Source organism: Manis javanica, chromosome 4 (genome assembly GCF_040802235.1).
Source record: "Manis javanica isolate MJ-LG chromosome 4, MJ_LKY, whole genome shotgun sequence".
Lineage (NCBI taxonomy): Eukaryota > Metazoa > Chordata > Mammalia > Pholidota > Manidae > Manis > Manis javanica.
Window position 1 is genome coordinate 87,138,346 of NC_133159.1, and position 12,937 is coordinate 87,151,282.

Here is a 12,937-nt window from a genome sequence, read left to right on the forward strand (position 1 = left end):
TAAAGGGTACATGTGTTGATTTGAAACAATTAGATATTGCAAAATGATTACAATCACAATGTTAGTTAACACCTCTACTACATGCACAATTTCAGTTTCCTTTATGCAGTGAGAACATTTAAGATCTACCCTCTGAACAACTTTCAAGTATATAATGCATTATTGTTAACTGTAATCACAACACTGGGCATTGGATTCCCCAGAGCTTTCTCACTTTCTAACTAGAAATTTTTACCCTTTGACCAATATCTCCCCATCTCCCCAGCCCCGGTCCCTGGTATCTACCATTCTACTCTGTTTCTACAAGTTCAACTTTTTTAGATCGCACATAAAAGTGATATCATAGAACATTTATCTTTGTCTGATTTATTTCACTTTGTATAATGCCTTCAAATTTCATTGATGTCACAAATGGCAGGATTTCCTTCTTATGACTGAATACCACTCCATTGTACAAATATATATATATATATATATGGATAAAGATGTGAGATGTATATATGTATGTATATTTATCCATTCAGGTTGCTTCTATATCTTGGCTATCGGGAGTAATGTCGCACTAGCATAGGAGTGTAGTTATCTCTCTGATACCCTTTTCATTTCCCTTGGATATATAAACCCAGGGATATTTTTAAAGAGAAAAATTATTTGGCTAATACCTAGGGATTCTGACGTAATGGATATATTATTCTGTTAAGGCCGTCCAACAAAATATCATAGACTGGATGGTTTAAACAACAAAAATTAATTTTCTCGTAATGCTGGAGGCTAGAAATCTGGCATGGAGGTGTTGGTAGTGTTGCTTTTCCTGAGGCCTTTCTCCTTAGCTTGCAGATGGTTCTGTTCTGTGTTTTCACATGGACTTTCCTCTGTGCCTGTGTCCTAACTTCCTCTTTATGACACCAGTCAAATGGGTTCAGGCTCACCTTAATAACCTCATGTTTCCTTAATTAATTATTGAAGGGTCCTATCTCCAAATAGAGTCATATTCTGAGGTACTGAGGATAAGGGCTTCAACACATGAATTTTGGGGGGAACATAATTCAACCTGTAACAGTGTGTCTGGTATGGGGTCTGGGAAGCAGAATGGTGAAAAAACTCCATAAATCTGAAGATTAATCTGGTTTGAAGATGATGGATCTTATTTGCCTTTAACATTTCTATTAAAAATAACATGTTTTACTTTTCTTGAAGCTATGAAAGCCAACACCGATGTTCTGTTTCTTTGTTACCTTGAGATTTCTTCAGGTTATGGCAAAATATCCACATGAAAAATTTACCTATTTATTTGGTCTGTAAGAGTAATTTTTATTATTTTTGACAAAGCTTTGCTAGAATACCAACACTAACTATATTAGGAATTATTCTGCCAGAGTCTGGTTTCTAGAGGAAAGTAATTTGTAAGATCAAAGCCTTTTTTTGGTCACAGAATATGAGCTCCTGTTCATACAATTCCCATATAGGCTTTCTGAGATTATCAAATGCCCACCAAATGATATGTATCTGAAGAGCTTATTTTCTCAGTTGCCATTAATTTACTTTGTCATTTCAGAGTGATGTATGGGGTTGAGTAGTTCCCAACACTATTCATCGAGCCCAGCTATTCACAGGACAGGGGACTCTGCCCTTCATCAGGATGGCTGGAGCTGTTATCCTCCCACACAAGCTTTCTTAGAGAATTTTTTCATTCACAGAGTCTACTAAGTGTTTGCTCCCTCCATTGCTTATTCAAAGTCATTGAATATTGTAATTTATTTCCATTAATCAGCATTACACCTATATGTATGCTGTATGAACAAAGGAAAGGAGTAATGAGGCATGATGTTTACTCTGATGTTTTGGTGGGAATGTTCATCTTCAGAAGAAATGAACTGAAACCTAAAGCATTCTCCCAAGGAGCACCTATTATGCTTTCCACTGAATTTGCTTTTCAGTTTTTTTCTCCTTGGGAGAGAGGGTTTCCCCCACCCCTGTGGTCAATTGAGTATGGCACAAGGGTAATGACAAGTCTAATAGATGCTGTAAACCACTACTTTTAATGCACAATATAATTGAGTCAGAATATAGTGTCTATACTGATGGAGTCCCTGGTGCTTTAACAGCTGAAATTATGATTGGAAAGATCTAGATAATGCTCACTTCTATTACATTAAACCACAGTACTATACAATTTTCCTTGCTGCAGCATATCCTTTCTTTTCTTTTGAATTATGCAGTGTTGTTTTAAATGGTTTAATATTACTTTGGAATAGAATTGGAAAAACTGCTGAGAGAATTTAACATTTTTTGGTAAAACAGATATAAGCTAAATTTCTAGTGGTATTTTCAACAGACAGTATCTTCCCATAGCTTTCATAGGGAAGAGCTTTCTTAAATAGCACCCTAGGGCAAACCTTCTTGGCCAGCTGAAATAAGATAATATGGGGAGCAGTCCAATACACGGTACATGGAAAGATCATTACCATAATTGCAGTGTGGTACTTAGGAGCTGTATTTGCCCTTTTCACATTATCAAGGGTGCACGGTGAGAAAACACTTTATGGATGATCGTGAGGTACTATTAAAATAATGAATGCCCCCATAACTCAGGCCTAGTGAGGTGTGAGTGAAATATGTTGTTTCCTACCTTTGTGAATAAAGATCATCAATTACTACTGTGGACTAAGACACCTTTATTTGTGATCTAAAGTTACGCAAAGTAATACTCTAAAACTGCTAGTTTCACCTTGCCTTTACTGGATTATTTATAATTTGTTTTAAAGGACATTCACTAAAGCTATATGTGTAATAAATAACAAAAAATGATTTTGTGTTGCTGCTAATAGTGTTAAGTTACTATTTATTGAGTAGTTCTTTGCCAGCCCTTTTTTATATATAATAAAATTCAATCCTCACATGATAAAGTTGAAAGGGTTTAAGAAACTTGCTAAATGAATAGCAGCCAGCAAGTGGCAGAACCAGGATTTGAACTCTGATCTTTTCAAAGCCACTATGCTTTATGCCATCTGTTGTCTACTAGGGAGAACTACCTATTTTAGTGAAAAACAGAAATAATTACCAATGAATTCTGGAAGACTTGGGTTGTTTACTCATACCCTTTGTGTAAACCTCAAGTAAATTGGGAACCCAAGGCCTCCCTGGTGTTCTGGGGCCTCTACTGTACAGGCAGGGTGATATAAAGCTGGAAAAAGAAAAAGCATTTTTATAATAAGAAAATAGTTCATATTGAATTAAAAATGATGGAGAAATTCTCTGTACTCAGTTTACCATAGGGTGCCATATACAGTCAGAAATTAAACCATTATGGAAAAAAATTAAAAGAAATCAAAGGAAAAATATAATTAATAATAGCTGACATCAAACACTTGATTTGTGTTAAGAGCTATTCTAAATTCTTAGCGCATTTTAAATTTATTTTTCTCATGGCAACTGTAAGATATTATAGAAGTAGCAGTTGTGGGAAATAGCAATCCCAGAGAATACCAATAATTTTAACAGAGAGTTTAGGATTGAAATGGGCTCTGTGATTTCAGTGGGAATGATGGATCCTAGAGGGCAGAGGTGTTCACGGTTTCCAATGCAGGCAGCAAAGGTAGAGTCATGATCAAAATCATCTGCTGTGCAAGCATATTTGGGAGTGCCTAGTTGATTATGGGGTCACGGGGATTGAAATACATAGGTCTCACTGGAACGGGAAAAACAAAAATAAAGAAACCAATTGTAGATCTGGTAAAAAGAAGCTTTTCTTGAACCACCATGTTGGAAGAGTCATGGAAATTCTTTAATTCCAAGAATTAAGGCAGCTAACGGAATGGGACACTGAGAAAAATGTAGGTGTGGTATCTTCAAGGAAAGGTTCTGTGATGTTATCATTAGACTTAAATCTTCCACCTACCTTTCCCTAAATTCCCATTAATTTGTAGGGTACCTGTGTCCAGTGCCCAGACACTGACTTCAAGCCAATAATGATTAATGGAAACCTCATTTAACCTACCTGTTTGGCTCTCCAGAAAGCATATTGGTCTTGAAAAAATGTGATAGGATTTCATCGGTTTATTCAGTGACTAATTTTCAGTTGCTGCTCCGGATGTTCTCTCTTTATTGGAAGAAATTAAAACACAACTCTTGATTTCTATCTATTCCAATTTTTTTCTACAGAGAACATCAGAAGCCATTTTCTTTTATCTTACAGGGAGAGTAATACATTTTCCTCAGGGCCATGTTAACTCTAGATTCATGAAAAAATATGTACTCTTCAGGCACACTGATTTTCTCACCATTTCATAGGACATCATGTGTGCTACTGCATTGATCTCATTATGCTGAAAGGACTAGGGAACTGGGGAGAAGCAGTTATACTAGTACCCTGATGTTGGTGTCAGAGGGAGGCAGATGAAATGCATGAAAATATGGGGGCCTCCTGCTCCATTTGCCTTTTAATGGATCTACTATTAAGGGACCAGCCAAGGTAGTCCCTTCAAAGTAAATGAAGTTGTGTCCTCCATGTGCCATACTACCAATAAAGAGGCACAAGCTTGGTGGAGGCCTATTTGGACATTGCAAGAAAGCCTCCTATATTTGGGAGTAGAAGCCTGAATAATTCACTCTATCACTCAAAAGACTGCCAGATGTGAGAGAGCCCCACCTCCAGGGAAGCCCCTCCAGCAGAGCAAAGCTATAGAATAATTTATTCAACTATTTGGTTCTTTGACTGTGTGGATACAGTGGTAGTCAAAGTATGTGTAGCACATTTATAGGATAACATTACAGCTCAGGGAAATAACCTTTAGGGTAATCACAGCAGAGATCCCTAGAGTTTTGGAGCAAAGCCATGCCTTCTTTGGCAGGTAACCATTCTCTTCTTGCTGATAGGTTCTAGTAGAGTTTCAACAGCTGACCACTGGTCATGCTTGAGTTGCACATTATCATGAGTTTGGATAACTTGCTGAGCCAATTCACCAAGAAGAAAAGTCAAGCATGCCCAGCAACACTTTATTAACAAGTGGAAGTAGCATACATGTAGGGTGAATATGTAATTTGTAATCTAAACAAGATACTTTTGAAAGTAAAAAGGGCAGTATTAATAATTATACTAGGACAACTGGAATCAGTTGGTACCTTCCCTGGAAAACCAGAACTAGGCTTCAACATTACAAAAAGTAAATTCCATTACCAGGTGGCTTACATTCTGAGCACTCCTTTATCATGCTATGCCAGTGACATTTGATGGAAGAAGGCAAAAGTTAAAAGTAGATTGATTCATACTATGCCTGCACTTGCTGCAAGCGGCAGCATCAGATCCCCACCTTGAGGAACTTCTGAAGACTTGGGAGAAGGGACCCCTTCCTAGTGTATAGTTGGATGAATAGTATACCTCATGTTCATTTTGTCCAGAAGGACTGATTCTTGAGGTATGCACTTATGGTAATTTACTGGAAGATGCTAATGCTTTGAATGGATAATCCAGGAGTTTTAAGTGAACAGACAACAGGGTTTCTGAAAAGAAGTTCTGGGAGAGAAATAGATGACTATTCTTTCAGATTAGTGTGAGAATATTCAATTATCTAGAAAATACCCTCCATTCTATAAGAGGCTCTTGATAATCAGGTATACATAAAGATCATTTTGTCCATTGCCTTTTCCTAACCAAACCAGTGCTTACTTATTCAATGAGATATTAAATAAAGTAGTCATGGTGGCAGACCATGGTGGCATCCCCTAAGGCCTGTTTGACTAACTACACTGTTAAATGCTCAGTTTTCCAGTGCCAGAGAATATCTTTGCTCATAGAGCTGATTGTCAAATATTTAGGAATTTTGTGTTAAGTAATTTATTTCTGTTTTTCTCTACAGTTCCTTTGTTCTTTTACCTATTAAATTTCATTATCCCTAATGGTGATGGTTGACTTCTCATTTTCATACGTCTGTTGCAGACTATTAGGATGGAGTCAACTGGTTCTGGACTTGTAGCTGATGCAATAATCAATGACTGGTTGAGAAGACCCCCTTTTGGGGAGGAAGTATGTTTTCATTTTTAAAAAATTAGTTGCATTTTATCAGATATAAATACTTGTTACTGCAGTAGTTTGTTAATGCTTGCAGGTTTAGGCATAGGGCAATCTCATATTGATGCTGGACAGAAACTGTAGGGAGCCCTGGTCTTGTTTATGGCCTTCCTAGGACCTTAGGAACACCCCTCCTAAAATCCCTCATCTTATGTTCTATCATTCCCAGGTAGAAGAGAGAAATGCTTCCTATTTTCCATTACAGCTAGAATACAGGTTGGAGAGAACCCACTTGGGACTCAGTTCAGAAGACAGTGACATGAAGAGGTCACACACAGAGAATTGACCCTTGTGAGAATAATGAAGAGATGAAGAGCTATCAAGTCATACGCCCATCTCCTGGGAGTATAGTTCCATGTTTTCTAGAGCTATGGTGGTGACAATGGAAGCTTTACTGGGACGTTCTGTCAGTGTAATTGGACTATGTGTACTGGAAGTATAGTCTGCAAATCAGATATCTCCAGTCTTCCCTGGTGTTTTATGAGTGACTTCAGAAACTTTAATACATTTTTTTTCTGTATATCTTGTATGGAAAGAATTCTATTACTTAAAGCTAAAAATGATTCCTGATAGATGGATATTTGAGGTAACCAAAGTGACGAATGTAGGCAATAATCTGGACAGCCATCATAGAAGAAGGGTTTTGTTTTGTTTTGTTGTAAAAGCAAGTTATCAGTGTTAAAAGATTGAGCAGTCTCACCAAAGCCTCAGTTAATTTAACTGGAGTTGGTTTTTCCTTACAATGAAGTATATAAATCTATCTCAGTTTAAGAAAATCTCATACACTAAGTCTTAATTTACAGAATATATACATTAAAGGATCTTTTTTTCATTTATCACAGGATTTACCATATTAAAGGATTTACTATATATTTTACTTAACTGGCTAATTCCCCATTTATTTATTACATTGTAATTTATTAAGAAATTCTGACTTTAAAGACTTCTTCAAGACAATATCTGCTACATAAGCAGAGATTTGCCTTTATTTAAGTATTAGAATTTAAATGCCTGGTTGGAAAGTTGTGAAATTACTAGTCTCCAAGGCCTAACAAAGGATTCTAACCAGTATTTTCCAAATTGGAATGCTTTTTAAAATATCAATATTATGAAGAATGTATGCTATTGAGGAATAAATTTACTATATAGGGCTCTTAAATGAAGACAATAAAATATGTGTCTAACTAAAAAATTAAACAGTACAAAATAGCATGCTATTCAGTTCCTAAATGTTTCTGTGTTAACGTGGTTAGCTATTGCTTTTGTAGTCACTATAATCCTTTTTTTTTTCAGTTGTAAATTTAAAAAATCTGTTTTGGGGACCTATGATATTTTATAGGTGCGTTTTATAGCAATAATAGTGCATTGACTCTGCTGCATTAGATGTGTGGATGTATGCGCATATTGTACTATAGAATGCTGCATTTACAAATACCCCTAAATCCCTTCTGGGTTCACAAGTTCACAGCTGATGTTGAACACCTATTAGACATTTAAGAGCATCATAAAAAGACTATCTCTGGAGAGTTGTGCTTATGCTTGGAATAGATCTCCTCTCCAGCAAGTTGAAAGCCCACTAAAAGGATTTGATCTCAGCCTTTGTGAGATGTTTCGTCTCCTATTAGAGAGCCAGTCTTACAGCTGTAACATGCGTAGTTGCCTCTAAAGACAAGGAATTTGGCTTTATAAGAACTGCAAGAACAGGAGCAGAACTTGGCCAGTTATACTTAACATGAGGATATAGATGCAGAGCCTTCACAGTTAAAATGAAAAGATTTAGCTTATCCTGTTACCTAGAACACCAAAAAAAATACTTTAGGGTTACATCTTTTAAAGCTTTCCAGAGAGGTACTGCACTAGATTTCAGATTATGTAACAAACTCTGCTATTTAAGTTTTGTCTCCCAAGCAAGTGGTTGGTTCTTTTTACAACCCAGGAGAATCTTTTTTCCATAAATGGAATGTCATGAAATACAAGCTCAAATATTTTTAGGCTACACTTTATAGAGTTTTATTATATTTGAATAGCAACAGTTAATGGCTTATTCAATACATTTCAGTTATAGGTATTCCCAATACCACTCAAACCATCAAAATCTTGACCCTAAAAACTCTCTTTCTCAGTTAATAATTTCCTAAATGGCTTTAATTAATTAATTACCTCAAACTAACCAAAGGTTAGTGGAAAAGTTTTAAGGAAACATTGAAGCCCAACTATTGGGTTTCACTGGGGAGGAGAAACTAGAATTGAGGTTGTCAAATATGTTAAGTCTGATTTTGATTTTAGCAAAAGCTGAATGTGGAATTTAGTGGTTTTGCCTTCATGCTATTTGATCTGGCCAAAGAACAAGGTCCTTCAAACCAAAAGGTTGCTTGTTTTCTTCTACAATCTGTAGACATGGATGCAGTAATGGTAACTACTCACTCAAATTACTCTAGTACGTTTTTGTCATTTTACCTTTTAGATGCTCCAAGATTTATATACTCCTTGATGCTTCCATGAATAAAATGTCCTATGTATTTTCTACTAGTACAAACTGCCTGTGTCTCTGTTTACACTCTATTCACAGGCCTCTTGGGTTATCTCCATGTGGATTTCTGCTTGCAGGGGAAGGGTATCAGAATTCCCAGGGCTGAAAGGTACTTTGACACTTTAATTGTGGCATACTTCTGTTGGTATTAAAACTCTCACAGTGACCACCCTCCCTGTCCCATGCCTTTTCCATCAAATTTCCTGTATTTCTGTATATCTGCTAAATCATACAAATTTTACTTTAAGATAATTTTTTCTATATGGTCCTTACTTCCCATATACTTATTCCTCAGTGATTTCTCAGTTTCTGGTCTTGATCCCTTCAAATCATGTTACTCTTGTGCTTAAAAATCTGAAAGGAATTACTAGTACCTACTAGACAAAGTTCAGACTTAGCAAACAAAGTTCTCCATGAGCTGGTCTGTTAACCTTTCTGGCCTTTCAGTCTGTACTTTCTCTATAGATATTTTGACCTTTCATGCTCTTTGATGTAGGCTTTGCCTCACCTTAAAAATACCTTCTTTTATTTTCTCTCTCTAGTTCCTATCCATGCCTTTAAGATATAGCTCAGGTAATAAACCTTCCAGCATTCACCAGAGGGAATCAAACTTGTTCTATTTTTTATCTGCCTCTGGTCTGTTAGCTGGTGCTCTCTTCCCTTGCTCTGTCTGCTCCTGGTTGCTGATTGGTCTATTTCTTTGTTGCATGTATTTGTGTATTTGTTGTGTGAAGTATGGTTGACATGCAATATTATATTAGTTTCAGATGAACAACATAGTGATTCTTCATTTATATACATTGCAAAAGTCTCACCACCAAAAGTGCAGTTACCATCTGTCACCATACAAAGTTATTACAGTATTATTGACTATATTGCCTATGCTGTACTTTTTTTCATCCTTGTGACTCATAAATTTTATAACCCGAAGTTTGAACCTCTTAATCCCCTTCACCTGTTTCACCCATCCTTCTTACCCCCACCCCTCTGGCAACCAACAGTTTGTTCTCTTATTTATGAATCCATTTTTGTTTTTGTTTGTTTGCTTGCTCTTTAGTTTTGTGTTTTAGATTCCACATGTAAGGGAAATTATACAGTATTTGTCTTTCTCCATTTGACTTATTTCATTTAATGTAATATCCTTGAGGTCATTCATGTTGTCAGCAATGGAAAGATTTCATTCTTTTTTTTTATGGCTGAGCAGTATTCCATTGTAAACGCCACATCTTCTTTATCCACTCGTCCTTTGACAGGCACTTTGATTGCTTTCACATCTTGGCTATTGTAAATAATACTACAATAAACATACGGGTGGATGTATCTTTTTGAATTAGTGTTTTAATTGTATTTGGGTAAATACCTGGAAGTGGAATTACTTGATTGTATGGTAGTTCTATTTTTAATTTTTTGAGGAAGCTCCATACTGTTTTCTATGGTAGCTGCGTTATTGGTCTATTTGTGATGACTCAGCTTTACTGTATTTATTATAATAATCCTTGTACCTATACCTCCTACCCCCTCATTTCTCAGTACAATTAGGCATTCCTAGAGCCAAGTGGAGAATATTAGAACAGTTTTGGTTTCGGAACATTTTCTTTAATGGAAAACAGAAGTCAAGAACTCCCTAAAGAAGCCCATTATGCGTTTCATTGTTCATGATTCTGTCCTGTTAGGATGCTCACAGGCAGCCTAAGGCAACCTCCCTAGAGTGAAATCCTACATAGGGAAGATTGACAGGAAGGCTTTTGTAATTAAGAAGCTACCATACTTGACCTAGGAGTCCGGTTGTATTGGCATCAACTACAGTGAAAATGAAGACTAACAATTGATATAAAAAGTTCAGGTTTTGATATTTAGTCAGTCTGATCCGGGAAATCAGAACCTGGTTTGAATGAAAGTCACTATATATGTCACATTCATTGTCAGCCACATAGCTCCCTTTCAATCTGCAATTTAATGCCTAAGATTTTGTAGCACAATACACTCAGATTTTGAAAGTTTAATTTTGTGATGTTTTTCTCTCCTAACCACCTCCATCTGCACTAATTTGCCTTTATGATATTAAACACTTAAAAAGATATTTGACCCAAGTCATGGGCAATTAGTTCAACAGCCATCCATAGCAAGCTGATGAATTTTTCATGCAAATTTAAGCATGTAATTTTTCATGTAAATTTAAGCAATCTTTAACTGAATGGCTACTTCAATTCCTCAGGGGATTAGTGAAAAAAAGAATTTTGTGATATTGCACATTTAAAATGTAACAATAGGAATAGAGTAGTAATTCAAATTTATACAATGATTTCAGATCAGTGTTTTCACATTGGAAAGTAACTTCTCTAAGGATAGTTTACATCCCTAGGATTGCAAATCATTGTGGAATATTTTTATTTCTGGAATTAAGACACTGATTCCAGATTTTTCCTCTTCTGAATTTATTTTGCCTTTGTTTCTCAACAGCTTTATCTCATAGAAGTAAACTCCGCCCACTATAAACAGTTCTCTGTGTAATTTTGATTTGAGAGCAAGTTTTTTTTTGTTTTTTAAATAACAAATAATGGAAAATATTAGAATAGTTTTGGTTTGGGAACATTTTCTTTTATTTATTTATATATATATATTTACTTAATTTTATTTTGGTATCATTAATCTACAATTACATGAAGAACATTATGTTTACTAGGCTCCCCCCTACACCAACATGTAGTCCCCCCAACATGCCCCTTCACAGTCACTGTCCATCTGCCTAGTAAGATGCTGTAAAATCACTACTTGTCTTCTCTGCATTGCACAGCCCTCCCCGTGCCCCCCATGCACTATACATGCTAATCGTAAAGCCCTCTTTCTTTTTCCCCGCCCTTATCCCTCCCTTCCCACCCATCGTCCCCAGTCCCTTTCCCTTTGGTAACTATTAGTCCATTCTTGAGTTCTGTAATTCTGCTGCTGTTTTGTTCCTTCAGTTTTCCTTTGTTCTTATACTCCACATATGAGTGAAATCATTTGGTACTTGTCTTTCTCTGCCTGGCTTATTTCACTGAGCATAATACCCTCTAGCTCTAACCCTGTTGTTGTGAATGGTAGGATCACTTTTGTTCTTATGGCTGAGTAATATTCCATTGTGTATACGTACCACATCTTCTTTATCCATTCATCTACTGATGGACATTTAGGTTGCTTCCATATCTTGGCTATTGTAAATAGTGCAGTGATAAACATAGGGGTGCATCTGTCTTTTTCAAACTGGAGTGCTGCATTCTTGGGGTAAATTCCTAGAAGTGGAATTCCTGGGTCAAATGGTATTTCTATTTTGAGCATTCTGAGGAACCTCCATACTGCTTTCCACAATGGTTGAACTAATTTACATTCCCACCAGCAGTGTAGGAGGATTCCCCTTTCTCCACAACCTCGCCAACATTTGTTGTTGTTTGTCTTTTCGATGATGGCGATCCTTATTGGTGTGAGGTGATATCTCATTGTGGTTTTAATTTGCATTTCTCTGATGATTAGCGATGTGGAGCGTCTTTTCATGTGCCTGTTGGCCATCTGGATTTCTTCTTTAGAGAACTGTCTATTCAGCTCCTCTGCCCATTTTTAATTGGATTATTTGCTTTTTGTTTGTTGAGGGGTGTGAGCTCTTTACATATTTTGGATGTCAAGCCTTTATCGGATCTGTCATTTATGAATATGTTCTCCCATACTGTAGGATACCCTTTTGTTCTATTGATGGTGGCCTTTGCTGTACAGAAGCTTTTTAGCTTGATATAGTCCCACTTGTTCATTTTTGCCTTTGTTTTCCTTGCCCGGGGAGATATGTTCATGAAGAAGTCACTCATATTTATGTCAATGAGATTTTTTGCCTATGTTTTTTTCTAAGAGTTTTATGGTTTCATGACTTACATTCAGGTCTTTGATCCATTTGGAGTTTACTCTTGTGCATGGAGTTAGACAGTGATCCAGTTTCATTCTCTTACATGTAGCTGTCCAGTTTTGCCAGCATCATCTGTTGAAGAGACTGTCATTTCCCCATTGTATGTCCATGGCTCCTTTATCGTATATTAATTGGCTACATATGTTTGGGTTAATGTATGGAGTCTCTATTCTGTTCCACTGGTCTGTGGCTCTGTTCCTGTGCCAGTACCAAATTGTCTTGATTACTGTGGCTTTGTAGTAGAGCTTGAAGTTGGGGAGTGAGATTCCCCCCCACTTTATTCTTCCTTCTCAGGATTGCTTTGGCTATTCAGGGTCTTTGGTGGTTCCATATGAATTTTTGAACTATTTGTTCCAGTTCATTGAAGAATGCTTTTGGAAATTTGATAAGGATTGCATCGATTCTGTATATT